The 12,394-nt window shown below is 46.7% G+C and overlaps 1 long non-coding RNA gene across 1 annotated transcript in view; it reads right to left on the bottom strand.

Annotated features, from left to right (window-relative positions):
- The window catches only part of LOC129037886 (uncharacterized), a 47,435-nt gene that overhangs the window by 22,025 nt on the left and 13,016 nt on the right, over positions 1 to 12,394 (bottom strand). The window contains exon 2 of the long non-coding RNA XR_008503011.2: positions 11,792 to 11,876. This is a non-coding gene — a long non-coding RNA (uncharacterized LOC129037886). The remainder of the gene's footprint in view (positions 1 to 11,791; positions 11,877 to 12,394) is intronic.

Below are 12,394 nucleotides of genomic sequence, written 5' to 3'. Positions count from 1 at the left end.
TTAACTCAAGATGGATTAAAGACTTAAATGTTAGACATAAAACCATAAAAACCCTGGAAGAAAATCTAGGCAATACCATTCAGGACATAGGCATGGGCAAGGACTTCACATCTAAAACACCAAAAGCAATGTCAACAAAAGCCAAAATTGACAAATGGGATCTAATTATACTAAAGAGCTTCTGCACAGCAAAAGAAACTACCATCAGAGTGAACAGGCAACCTACAGAATGGGAGAAAATTTTTGCAATCCACTCATCTGACAAAGGGCTAATATCCAGAATCTACAAACAACTCAAACAAATTTCAAGAAAAAAACAAACAATCCCATCAAAAAGTGGGCAAAGGATATGAACAGACACTTCTCAAAAGAAGACATTTATGCAGCCAAAAGACACATGAAAAAATGCTTATCATCACTGGCCATCAGAGAAATGCAAATCAAAACCACAATGAGATGGCATCTCACACCAGTTAGAATGGCGATCATTAAAAAGTCAGGAAATGACAGGTGCTGGAGAGGATGTGGAGAAATAGGAACACTTTTACAGTGTTGGTGGGACTGTAAACTAGTTCAACCATTGTGGAAGACAGTGTGGCGATTCCTGAAGGATCTAGAACTAGAAATACCATTTGACCCAGCCATCCCATTACTGGGTATATACCCAAAGGATTATAAATCGTGCTGCTATAAAGGCACATGCACACGTATGTTTACTGTGGCACTATTCACAATAGCAAAGACTTGGAACCAACCCAAATGTCCATCAATGATAGACTGGATTAAGAAAATGTGGCACATATACACCATGGAATACTATGCAGCCATAAAAAAGGATGAGTTCATGTCCTTTGTAGTGACATGGATGAAGCTGGAAACCATCATTCTCAGCAAACTATCGCAAGAACAAAAAACCAAACACCACATGTTCTCACTCATAGGTGGGAAATGAACAATGAGAACAGTTGGACACAGGAAGGGGAACATCACACATCAAGGCCTGTTGTGGGTGGGGGGGGAGGGGGGAGGGAAAGCATTAGGAGATATACCCAATGTAAATGACGAGTTAATGGGTGCAGCACACCAACATGGCACATGTATACATATGTAACAAACTTGCACATTGTGCACTTGTACCCTAGAACTTAAAGTATAATAATTAAAAAAAAAATAAATAAATAAGCCAAAAGGCTGCACTTCAGTCCCACCCAACTGGGAGACACTGGGCAAGTTCCTGAAATCCTATGACCTTCATTTTCTCCACAAAATGGGGTAAATCCACAACTCTAATCCTAGCCATTATAAAAATAAAAATAAAGCAACATAACAATAAAAAACAAACAACTCAATTAAAAATGGGCAAAGAACTTAAATAGATATATCTCCATTTGATATACAAATGGCCAATAAGCACATGAAAAGATGCTCAACATCACTAATCATTAGGGAAATGCAAATGAAAACTACAATGAGATACCTCTTCACACTCATTAGAATGACTATTATGGAAAAAAAAAAAAGAGAGAGAGAGAACCAGAAAGAAAACCCAGAAAATAACAAGTGTAGACAAGGACGTGGAGAAATTGGAACAATTTCACATTGCTGGTGGGTATGTAAAATAGTAAAATGATGAAGCTACTGTAGAAAAAATGTTACAGCAATTCCTCAAAAAAATTAAACATAGAATTACGGTATGATCCAGCAATCCCACTTCTGGAAACATACCTCCCAAAATTGAAAGCAGGATCTCAGGCAGATCCTTGTACACTCATGTTCATAGTAGCAGTATTCACAATAGCCAAAAGATGGAAGCAACCCAAGTGTTCATCAATGGATGATGAATAAACAAAATGTGGCCTAGCCATAGAACAGAATATTATTAAGTCTTTAAAGGGAAGGAAATTCCACCACATACTACCACACGGATAGCCCTTGAGAACATTATGCTCAGTGAAATAAGCCAGTCACAAAAGGACAAATACTCCATGATTTCACTTATATGAGGCACCTAAAGTAGTGAAATTCATAGAGACAGAAAGTAGAATGTTGGTTGCCAGGAGCTGGGGGCAGGGGGGAATAGGGAGTTGTTGTTTAACGAGGGCAGATTTTCAGGTGGGGAAGATGAAAATGTCCTGAAGATGGATGGTGTGGATGGTGGTGATGCCTGCGCCATACATAATGTGAAAGTACTTAATGTTCTTGAACTGTGCACTTAAAATGGTTAAGTGGTACATTTTATGTTATGTATATTTTGCCACAAAAACCCACTTATACAATATAAGGTGACATTATTCCTGATATTTTCTTACCTCTCCCCCTCATACACCCACCCCTACTGCTGTGCATATTCCAGATTTCAGTAAACACTTGCTAAACCAATGGTGTCCTGACAGAACATACCCTCCTCTCCTCTTCCTCCCCTGCCCATGTGTAGACATGTGTAGTTGGCCAACTTACCTGAATAGATCTTTTGAACCAAACCAGTCTAAATATTTTTAATGTGACAAAACATAAAAAGGGGTGGAGAAAGCAAGGGAGAGAGAGACGGGTGTGCCTCGTGCATTCATGGATTTGTATTTATACTCCAATGATCTTGTTATTTTTAAAGTCTGCTAAAGCTGGTTCCACCTGCTGGTTTCTTTTGGTGCCCTAAATCTGTGTGTGCATTCTCCATATGCTTGGAGTCAGCGTACACGAGCTGTTTGTCCCCCAACTGGCTTTACGCACTGGAAGACGCGCAAACAGAATCTGCAGCACGTAGGACAGGCAGTCTGAAATCCCATGCCGGGCAGCACTCGGTGTGTGCAGGAGCTGAGGGAAGCAATAAGACCTAATAACCTCACCCGTTCTCCTAATTGCTTTCTTCTCCTCACAAAAGAGCCACACCAGCAGCTCTGGTGGCCCTCAGGGAAATCTCTGCTTGTTATGAGGCTGGTGGGCAATCCTTTCATCACTGTGAAATGCTGGCAGTTTGTGTCAACAAATCCAATTTCAGTCAATCAATAGGCACCCTGCCTCCCAGCTCTGTCCCAGCTCGGCAGAGCTGCACAGCTGGCCTCCCCTCCCTCCCATCCACTGCCCACACCCTGGAGCCCTGGCAGCAAGAGCAGCTGCTGCCCATGGGGTGGGAGAATGCCCAGGCAACCAGGTCAGACTGGATGTGGCAGACGGCAAGTGACAAGGCTTGTTCCACCACCAGAGAGTCACAGCCCACTGGAAACACACTGTGTTGTACAGGATAGAAGCACCAGATTTGTGCAGATGGACTTGGGTACGGGTCTGATTCTGCCAATTTGGGCTGTATGGCCTTGAACTTCAAGGCAAGTCCTTCACCTCTTTGAACTCTAGCTTCCTTAGTTATAAAGCGGGGATGCTACTACTGCCTGCTACAGGATTGTTAGGAAAAGTGTTATAATGCATGCAAAGTGCTTTGTCCAGTCCCTGGCTCACAGTAAAGAAAGAGAGAGAGAGAGAGAGAGAGAGAGAGTGTGTCATTGTGATCTACCAAGTCTTACAAGCCTAATAAGGCAATAAATGGAAACTACTGCGGATTTTACAATCATCATTAGCATCATCATCACTATTATTGTCATGTTGAGGGTTGCAGAAAAAACAGCCTGGAACCAACCTACGTGGTTCTACCAAGGCAGGATGAGAACGTTCGACCTCCAGTTCATGAAGGTTCACTAAGCAGAGATGTACGCTGGATGATCACCAACATTTGCAAAAAATAAATACTATAGTGTCTTCATCAGAGGGCTGCCATCGGCCTCAGGAGGTCATTCCCAGGTAGAAGTGCCTCAGGAGGTTTGTTCTGTTGCCTGGCCCAACATCCTATGGGGAAAGAGCCCAGTAGTGGCTCCCTGAGATTTCTGCATTCCCGGAAGCCAGAAAAAGCAAAGACCTCCCAGCAATTGAGCTCTCTTGCTTGTAGGGGATATCACAGCTTCGTAGATAGACGGCTGTTTCCCTTTGGGTGATAGAGGTCCCTGCTGGACAACATAGAGTTAAACACAAATCTATTTCTTGCCAGTGGCTGTCACACCTAATAGATTGGAATGAGATACCACTGCATTAGTGTGCGAATTTCCCCAGATGAAGGCAGCAGCAAAGCCCTTTAGAACAAGCCACAGAAGGACAGAAACAAACTAATCAGGGAATGCACAGCTTCACACAAGATCCAGGGGCTTCTGACACGGGAGGAACACAAAATTTTTAACTAACCGAGGATGCAAACATTCCCCCAGCAACAAATGGTTAGAAGTACCTTGGAGTGCATTTTGTGGTTGCTGTTACTGCTGCTGCCGTTTTGTCTAATTGGGAAGGGAAAGAGAATAATTAGAGGTGAGATTTTCAGACACAGAATGCCCTGGTATTTATTGACTTTCCACTCTGAGGCAGGCACTGTGAGAGGCCCTTCCACCTTTATTATTTCATTGCATTTGTCATAATAACCCTGCATGGCAGAAATATTTACCCTTTTTGTCCAATGTAGATGCTGAGGCCCAGATAGAACCCAAAAAGCTCTGGGACCTGGCATAAACCAGGTGCTTAGTAACGAGGGATTGACAGAGACTTGCCCAGGGCTGCAAATCAAGAGGAGAGATTCAAATGCAGATCCTAAAACTCCAGACCACCCCTCTTTGCTCTCTCCCGATCTGCTTGCTCAGTGCAGGAGACTGGGAGGGCCCTGAGCCAGGATGGGTTTAGACTCATGGAAGAAAATTCCATGGGGGAAAAGTGTTTTTTCACGAGAATCTGCTCTCAAATAGCAGCCACACTTCTCCACACAGCCCAGAGACAGATCCTTCTAACATTCAAGCTAGTTCTAAGTCTTTGGGGGAGATATTCAAAGATTCTAAATTTAAAAAAAATTAGAAAGACCCCCAGAACAGTATAATAGGATTCATGTCTATTATGAATTACAATTGGGTCTTTATTACAAGGGGGTCCTCAATGGTGCTTACATCCTTTCTGAAATTGATCTTATTGGGATAACAATGGCCAAAAAGGAAAACAAAAGCAAATAGTCATGTGTGTTTGGAAAATCTAGGACTGAGACACGCAAGTGTGGTGGGAAGGTTCACTGCTCTTGGAAATTTAATTGCTGGATGGGGACAGACATAGAAATCTGGATTCCAACCAGACTTGAGCTCCATGCTAGCATATCAAACTGCCTGCTGGAATCCTTATGCAGATGTCCCAAAGGCAAATAAAGCTCAACATGCCTAAAAGCAAATGAATTGTTTGATGCTGCACCCGGCTCACCATCACAAAAGGAGAAATCAGCTGCATTCTCTACTTAAGTTGATGACATCAGCATCCCCCTAAGCCTCTCAAACGAGACACTTGGGATTCTCTCTCGGTTTTCCCTCTTCCTTATTCCTCCTGCCAATGTGCTATTCAGTTCTCCTCTTCCCACCGTCACTGTCCCTTTGTGTCTATCTTCTACCTGTCTTTATACATCAACCCTTAACCGGTCTCTCTGATCACAATCTCACTCTCCTCTACCCATCACTGGTTTCAGAGATTTTTCTAAAATCCAAATTTGACCTTGGCACTCCCTGCTTACCACCTTCAATCACCCACCAGCATTGATGGTTTTAAAGCCCAAACTCTTTAGCATTGTATGAAAACCGCATAATTTTCAGAGATGAATGCATTGTGCCTACCTCCGAAGTACATGCAGTCTTGTTAAATAAGCACTGTTGTGATGGTTCATTTTACATGCCAACTTGGCAAGGTCACGTGTGTTCATTTGCTATGGCTGCCACACAAAATACCACAGACTGTTGGTGGCTTAAACAACAGAAATTTATTTTCTCACAGTCCTGGAAGGTGGAAATCCAAGATCAAGGTGCTGGCAGCGTTGGTGTCTCCAAAGGCCTCTCTCCTGGGCTTGCCACCTTCTTGCTTCCCCTTCCATCACATGGTCATCCTTTTGTGCACATGCATTCCAGTGCCCCTCTGTGTGTCCTAATCTTCTTTTCTTATAAGGACACAAGTCAATTTGGATTTGGATCCACCCTAAAAGCCTCTTTTAACTTAATTCTTTTGTTGTTTTGTTTTGAGACAGAGTCTCGCTCTGTCGCCAGGCTGGAGTACAGTGGAGCAATCTCAGCTCACTGCAACCTCCACTTCCCCAGTTCAAGCGATTCTCCTACCTCAGCCTCCGAGTAGCTGGGATTACAGGTGCGTGCCACCATGCCCAGCTAGTTTTTTGTATCTTTAAGTAGAGACGGGGTTTCATCATGTTGGCCAGGATGATCTCAATCTCTTGACCTCGTGATCTGCCTGCCTCAGCCTCCCAAAGTGCTGGGATTACAGGCGTGAGCCACCGCACCCGGCCCACTTAATTCCTCTTTTACAACCCTGTCTCCAAATGCAGTCATATTCTGAGTTATCAGGGGTTCGGGCTTCAACATGTGAATTGAGGGGAGACAAAACTTAGTCCATAACAGCCATGGCAACCAGATTTTGCTGAATCACTAATCTAGATGTTGCTGTGAAGATTTTTTTTTATGTGATTAACATTTAAATCAGTAAACTTCGAGTAAAGCAGATGACCCTTCATAATGTGGGTGGGCCTCATTCCATCAGTAAAAGGCTTTAAGAGAAAAGATTGAGGTCCCCTGAAGAAGTGGGAATTCTGCCTCCAAATTGCCTTCAGACTTGAGCTACAACATCAGCTCTTCTCTGGGTCTGCAGATTTTGAACTTGCCAGTCCCACAATCACATGAGCCACTTTCTTAACTCTCTCTCTCTCTCTCTGTGTGTGTGTCTGTGTATACATAGCATATACATAACATATATACATACATAAACATATGTATTTCCTATTGGTCCTGCTTCTTTGGATAGCCTTGACTAACAGAACCATCAGACCCAGGCTACTCCATCCTGCGGCTCCACAATCCATAATGTGTTACCTCTGGGTCAGAGCTGGCCGCTTGAGCACCAGACATGGTGGCTCCATTCCAGACAGCTGGAGAGAGGAAGGGACCTAAAAAGACGTATTCCCTTATTTTAGGGACACTTCCTGGAAGTAGAATATGACCATTCCATTGGCCTGAACTTAGTCACACCTAGTTGCAAGGGAATTGGGAACATAGTTTTGATTCCAGAAGCCACGCGCCCAGCTAAAAATCAGGAGGTTTTATATCATGGTAGAAAGGGGGAACGGACATGGCACTGCACCAGGAGACAGTATCTGCTACAAATACCTAACGAAGGGCGCTGGCAATAAGCATTTTAGAAGTTAAGGGCTGGGTCCGGCAGAGAGGGCTGCACAGTGCAAGGGGACCGGCGCTGACTTTGAAGGAAGGGCTACTCCGCCCAAGTACAAGAACACGTGAGCACCCTTGCCCCGGAGTGAGCATCAACACCGTGATCACGGTTATTACCTGGGAGGTCTCCTGCCCAGGATCCAGGCAGTGAGGCTGCCCTGGAGGCAGGCTCGCTCCGCCACGGGCGCGCGGGCCGCAGCGGCCAAGCCGAGGATGGCAGGGCCGGCGGGTGACCAGGCCGCCGGCCAAGGGCACGCGACCCCCAGCGCTTCCCAGGTGCTCCCCTGAAGCCTGGGACGCGTGGGCACCGGCGCGGGGCGGTGCCGGGGAAACGCAGCCATCGCCTCAGGGCACGCCAGCCAATGGGCGGCCTCACCGATGCGGTAATGCCCCAACGCGGCGTTTCATTGGCCAGCTCTCTTTCAGGCTCCAACTATTTATTAGATTTTTTTTTTTTTTTTAAGAAATTGCAAATAGGCCTAAACAAAATCCAGAGGAGAGGGAAGGGATGCCTGAGCACAGATGGGTGGGAGAACACGCCCCGAGGTGCAGCGTTGGCACGAGAAGCCCTGTCTGCGAGCCCGGAGGAGGAGATGGCTCCCCAAGCCCTGTGCAGATAGGAGAGTCCGCCCCTCCCTCTCCCGCACCTGCTGAACTTTGGGGTCAGCAGAGGAATGTCCCCCGCTGTTAATGTTTTGTTTTCACTGTTTTACAATTCACATTTCGTGCTGCAGGGTCGCTCAAAGCCCTAACACACCAGAGCGTACTGTGAAGCTACAACAGGGACAGATAGGTTTGTAGGAAGCAGCATTTCCCAACAGCCAACCTCTGAACCTTTCATTCCCAGAGCACGTCACAGGTTCAGCGTTCCACAGAACACACCCTAGAAAATGCTCCTGTGGAGGATCCATCCCTTCAGGATCCCCAGCTGGTCAGGAATGCTCTCAGGGCCTCCTCGCTCGAGCTGTTCTCCTTCCCACACATTCATCTGGGGGAACAGGCTCTGGTTTGTTAGAAAACTGTGACATAGTAAGGTATGAGCAGCAGCGCCTTGTCACCTTAGGCTCCAACTGGGGGTGGGAGGTGGGTTTGGGCGGTTTGGGGATGGGAAACCTGGCTCTGCCTCCCTTCTTCCCGTTTGCACCACGGAGCTGGATCCCAGGTGGCCAGATCCCTTCCAACCCACAATGATTGAGGACCTTCTCAGCGCTGGCTCCTTAGGTGCTGGAGACAGATTCTGCCCTGAAGGTGCTCCCTGGGAGGACTAAGAAACAGAGAAATAAGCAGGTCATTGCAATACAGTGTGCTGGATACAACAGTCGAGGTAATGTCAGATATGAGAATGAACTCAAAAGAAGGGAATGATCTTGTTTGGGGGAGGTGGGCAAGCAGGAGGTGCTGTGGCAGAAGGGGATCAGAGAGGATAAAGACAAAGGTCTGTGTTCGAGATCGTCAAATGAAAGCCACGCACAGTCCAGGGGCTTCAGAAATGTTCTCATCTCAGGGAATCGGATCTGGAATCTGGGAATCAGGCTCTTGTTCTCCTGGGACAAGAGCAAGCCTGGGAGTAAAATGAATCCCCAGTGCTTCTGGAGAAGCTCAGGAATCCTGGGCTGGTGCAGGCCCTCCCTGGTATTAATACTGCAGCTCCCCGATTCTGCTTGAAACCATAGAGAGAGCTTTGGTCAGAGGCCAGCAAGCCCCTCAGCCCCAAGCAGGGGTAGGCAAGATGCATAGTGGTGGCCCAGGAGCCTGGGGTGTCAGTGGTGTGACAGTGTCTTTGCAGTGATGGCACAGGGCTGAAGTGGTAAGAGGCTGGGAACAAGATGGAGCAGACAAGGTGAACGGGATGAGGCAGGAGGAAAAGAGAGAAGGAGAGGGCAGTTTGCTGCAGTCCCAGTGCCCTGGGGATCACTAACTTTGCATCCTGGCCCTAGCCCCACTTATTACTGCCTGTGTGACCTTGGGCCAGCTCCCTTAGCTATAAAATGAGGCGCGGGGAGAAGCTGTGATCTCTACAGCCCCCTCCTCCTCAAGTGGCGTGAGCATTCTCTTTTCTGGAAGGTCCCTTACCAACTGCAGCAGCTACCACAGTGAAGAGCAATGGGCAGGTGGGTGCAGATGGCAGTGGTACTGATGGGAGGGTGGGGGTGCTGGCACCCCAGGATAGCTCAAAAGTGGTGCAGGCTGAAGCCCTCCCTTCCTCCTTCCTTCCACCTCCTGCCTGCTGAGCCCCCCAGGACCCAGCAGCTAATGTAGTCTTCCCCTCGAATGCCCCATAATGGCCCTGCAGCAGTTTCTGCAGGCTCCTCCTCTCTCTGCTGGCAGCAGCCTGTGAGTCCAGAGGAAAATGAGCTCCCTGCTCTCGGGAAGGTGAAGTCAGGCTCCCGAGTCAGCCCAGGATAGCGGCAGGACTGCAGCTCCCTCTGGACAAGGGGCCTGTGCAGCAGACCCCACCAGGTACCTTTCCCCACAGAACCTACACAGAAGCACAAGGCCCTTTGCTCCTGATTTGATAAGGGTGTCCTCTCTCGTGGTTGTTTTCAAACTGTGTTGAGCTAAGAACCCTTTCTTTAAATGAAAGGTGTTATGGAAGCCTCAACAATACAGTATTCAATAATGATTTCTTGAAATAAGTGTGTGTCAAGTGCAGTGCTGAGAACTGGGTACACAGTGGTGGCCCAAACAGACTTGATCTCTGCCTTCATAGAGCTTGGTTTAGTAGGAAAATCCAGCCATAAATGAGTAAATATTTACTAACTCTTCATTGTGATCAGTGTCATGAAGGAAAAAAATGCGGGATGGCCTTTAGGTTGCATTATTAGGAACGATTTCCAGGTCAGGAAGGGATGCTTCTGCATCCAGCAGTACCTGTCAGTGTGAAAACTGGGGCCAGGACCAGGTCAGAGCTTTGGATGGCTGATGACACCCAGGAGGAAGAGGCAGCCTCTACACGCAGGTGGGACAGTGAGCCCCTGCCTGGTGGTCTGTGCTGGCCTTCCCCACAATGCAAGCCAAGGCATCACCTCCCACACACACCCCAAGAGACCTGCAGGAAACCAGGCTGCATTTCAACAACAAGCAGAAAGCACAGAGCTTTACACACAATCTAAATACATCAACCATTTGAAGATGCTGAACTCCATACAAGAGCATCACCAAACTCCACAAAAGAAAAAGCTGATAACTGAGGAAACCAAGCTAATAGTCTAATCAGAACAGAAACTTAAAATCTGTATACTTAGTATTTTGGAGAGATGTGGGTCGGTATCTATATATTAAATGAGAGAAGATCATTACAGATCAACAGCTGGCAATTATGAAAAGAAACAGTGAAATTCCTGGGAGTGAAAATTATCAATATTCAAAAATCTTTCTGACTATAGTGGGGAAAATGAATTGCAAGGAGGTAAGACACATTTTAGCAGGGTAAGAGTTGATCGTGGCTTTGGCTAGGGTGGAGGCAGAGGGAAAGGAGAAAAGTAGATGGATTCAAAATACAGTTTGAATGAAAAGTCAGCAGGACTTGCTGGCCTCTTCTGCATCTGAGTATGAGCAGGAGGGAGAGGGAGCCCTCAGGGATGACATCTGGAATGAACACAGAACTGCCACGGTTAAAGATGTTCAGGGATTATAATGCAGGACCCCCTGCAGAGACTGCGAAGGCCTCTTTACCCTTCTTCCTGCATCAAAATGAGGTAGCCCTGCCATCATACAATCCTCAAACTGCACCCTTAAGTCTTTCTCTTCTTCCTATCCTTACCAGACACCCAGAGGGCTTGAAAGCAAGAACCAAGCTGCATCCAGCACTGAAGGACCACTCTATTTATTCCTCCCTGATGTCTTCAGGGAAAGTCTGGCTGGCGAGGGAGGGAAATGTGACTATTACAGGTTGGGTTCCCTTGAAAGCAGACCATAAGATGGAGTTTTTTGTGCAGAATGCCGATTAAGGGGTCAACACCTGTGTAAGGAGGAGGAAGCAGTATGCAGAAACAGAAATTAAGCCAAGGTCAAAGACAGCCTTGGTCCAGGGCTTGGGAGATCAAATGGCCCTTCAGAGTTGTTCTAAGGTGGTCTGAGATGGCCAGATCTTTATGTGTCCACATCGATCAGTTATTAGATTTGGGCCCCATGGGCAGGGGTGTGACATCAGTAAGGCTGCTCTCTGCAGCCCAGGCAACCTCTGTGTGCTAGCAGCACTCTGCACCACTGGGACTGCAAGTCCTTATTGAGGGGGATCTAGGTAGCACTTTACAGTGTTCACCATAGGGCCCGAGGCCAAAGTAGCCTCTCAAGTGGCTTGAGGTACAGCCTTGTACATACCACATTGTACCTTGTATGTACCTGCTCTAAGGTCATTCCTGAACATTATCTCCAACTTTGGGGGAAATCAGAAGTTCAGAAGCAAGGACAGACCTAATTAAAACCAAAGAGACCGTATATTAAGGTAGAAGAGTAAGAAATGGCTTTATATTAATGTCAGCATAAAGCTGAAAACACCTCACCTGTGGCAGACTGCATCTTCTAAGAAGAACGTCTGGAAATTCATATTCTGCCATTCAGATTCTACCCATTCACAACACAAATATCCTGTTGAGAAAAGCAAGTCTCACTCAGTTGATAAATATAATCCTGTCTGCTGCTTTCATTTCAGTTTTGAGATGACCTGGCTGGCAGTGGGCTGAGCCAATCTCTCAGAACCCTTTGAAGCACTGGATGCAGGCTGATGAGCTGCCATAAATGTCTTCTGAGTCCCCACACTGCTCTGGGACTGCATATCATACCAAAGTCTGCCTGTGTGATCTTTAATTTGTGAATGTAAAAACTGAAGTGGGAGGCAAATACTGATGTTCTCAAAGACCCGTCTCAGCTATTCCTTTCAAACAGGGCCCAGAATCTTCAAACTTCTGCTTCTTCAGCTTACCTCCTGTCTCAGGCTGGTTCCCCAGAAGCATCCCAGATGTGAGGATTTGTGAGAAAGTGATGTATTGGGCAGTGTCCCCTGCAGGGAACTGAGGATACAAGACAGTAAGAAGGAAGCCAAGCAAGGGTGCAATGTCAAGCAAGGTCCCATGCTTGCAGGGTGCCTGGCTTCTCCCACAGAGGAG

Source organism: Pongo pygmaeus, chromosome 5 (genome assembly GCF_028885625.2).
Source record: "Pongo pygmaeus isolate AG05252 chromosome 5, NHGRI_mPonPyg2-v2.0_pri, whole genome shotgun sequence".
Lineage (NCBI taxonomy): Eukaryota > Metazoa > Chordata > Mammalia > Primates > Hominidae > Pongo > Pongo pygmaeus.
This window is presented reverse-complemented; position numbering and strand designations above follow the sequence as displayed.